The sequence below is a fragment of the Arachis ipaensis genome, chromosome B03, assembly GCF_000816755.2.
Source record: "Arachis ipaensis cultivar K30076 chromosome B03, Araip1.1, whole genome shotgun sequence".
In the NCBI taxonomy this organism is placed as follows: Eukaryota; Viridiplantae; Streptophyta; class Magnoliopsida; order Fabales; family Fabaceae; genus Arachis; species Arachis ipaensis.
In genome coordinates, this window is record NC_029787.2 from 5,514,994 (window position 1) to 5,517,363 (window position 2,370).

The following is a 2,370-nucleotide window of genomic DNA, read 5'->3' on the forward strand; positions in this document are numbered from 1 at the left end:
AATAAATTACACACAAACTAATTAAAATATAACACAAAAATATCTTTAATAAAAAATAAAATAAGCATCTTTACCTGAATAGTTTTCTAGTTAAAATTAACATATTAATATATGACAACAATTCACAATAATTAAATTCTTTATCTATAAGAAACCATGCATAAAAGTTGATGCTACCAGCAATTATTTCAAGAAAAAAAAATTCTCACTTTCCCACTTTAGTTATTTCAATTTTCAAGGCATCAACTATTACAAAGGAAGTTAAGTTAACAATGTGTTCAAGTCAATAACTGTCGCTTTGGCCGAGTGGTTAAGGCGTGTGCCTGCTAAGTACATGGGGTTTCCCCGCGAGAGTTCGAATCTCTCAGGCGACGTTTTCTCTGTTTTATTCTTTAATTTTTTGGTGATATTACTTTGATTTCTTTGTGGCTATAATGTGTTTGGTTTGAAGTTCTTGGCTTTTTGTACATATAATGATACTCATCCACTGATGCTGTTGTGAACTTTTGCTAGCTAAATACACGTAATAGATCCAGGTTTTATTCAACTTCAGAAGGGAGATCGTGGTTCATCATCATTGTGAATCTTTGCACTAATAGAAATTGAACCAAGTTGCCTGAAAACAATGTCACTATATATACCAATTGCGCAATTATAGAAAAAAGATCATGATTACGCTGCTTAATGAGTGCTTACAGCACAATACACATTACCATTCTTCTCCATTATTCTTGCACAAAGGAATCATGCAACCGGTGAATGTCTCTGATTTCCGTTCATTTATCTCATAATTACAAAGGAAGTATGAACAACGTGAGTGTGAATTATTATAAATAATGATAACTACAAATAAATAAAGATTTAATTATTCCGTTGTAGTTTTATTAAATTTGTAATTAGATTTTTATATTTTTTTCTTTCAATTGGATTCTTATATTATTTTTAATTTTGTAATTAGATTTTATTAGTGTAAAAAATATTAGAATTAACGAAATATTACTTAATTAGATCTTTGATTATATATTTTTTGAGAAAAATATTCTGTTAATTTTAATATTTTTAATACAAAAAATTTAATTTTAAATTAAAAATAATATAAGAATCTAATTAAAAAAATATAAAAATTTAATTGCAAAAAGGAGATAACATGTTAGGGTGATAGAGTCTCAATAAAGGTATATACCCAAAATGAAACTTAAGCATAAATTAAGAAAGACAGAGATCTAATCTAATAATAACTTCCTCTAAAATAGGTTTCAATCACAATCACAAGCAAAATCATGTCAGCATGCACCATCATCAACTATTGCATATTTTATCGCTATTACTATATTTTAAAAAAAAAAAAAACAAATTTTTAAATACACTCCATCACCGTTTTCTCTAAATTCTACTATTATTAAGATCTTTAAATACTTTGTCCCATGAAAAAACTTACCCCTTAATAATAATTAATAACAAAGATGTGTTTGATACTTTGACATTAGAGTAGAGATTGGATAGTTAAGTTGCATGGGGGGTTAGGACATCGTACCCTTTCTTTCTCGTTCGATGACAAGTTCAAAATAACCAAATGCTAAAAAATCAGGGAAGTGAAAAATTTTTCAAAGATTGAGAAATCTTACACTCCTTTGTTATTATTATTGTTATTTATACTATTATCAAATGTGCATTATTCTAAAAGTTATATATATATATATATAAAAGCTAATTATTTATACAAACCCTGTTAAGTGTTAACTTTTGACTATCATTATTATTATAGCATATAAATTAAAGTGAGTCAAAAGTAAATTATTAGGTAAAGATAAGTAAAAGTTATAATCACTAGGTTCTAGTAGCTACTTTATTTTTTATTTTTTATTTTTTATTTTTTTACTTTAAATAGCACATGACCCTCACTATTTCTCTTCTCTTTAAATTCTAAATTACCTGGCCTCTTTCTTTATAATTAAGTTTCAAAAAATAATAAAATTGTATAAATGGAAAAAATTATCCCTAAAATGAATATGAAAACTAATAGTTAATAAATCATAATACTTAAAATAAAACCAGTATTTACAAATAGTTAGTGCTATAGAAAATATTCAAAGTTGACAAAAATATTCTAAACTTCAAAATCCTTTACATACATTTAATAAATATATTACATTGAGACTTTGTTTGCATGTAAAAGAGTGAAAAATTTATACGCTAATGATGGAAATTTAGGAGAATATATATATTAGTCAACCTGGTTCTTCATTAATTTAAAGTTTATGCTACGTAGGAGAATATATATTTGTACTTTGTTTCTAGAGATCACAATTACTTTTCTATTGTTGGATGGAATCTTAATATATATTTTATTCTAAATGAGTACTAATTATA

The 2,370-nt window shown here is 25.5% G+C and overlaps 1 non-coding gene across 1 annotated transcript; it reads left to right on the forward strand.

The window, feature by feature from the left end:
* On the forward strand, positions 293 to 374 carry TRNAS-GCU. Its single transcript has one exon. It is a non-coding gene; the product is annotated as a tRNA-Ser (tRNA).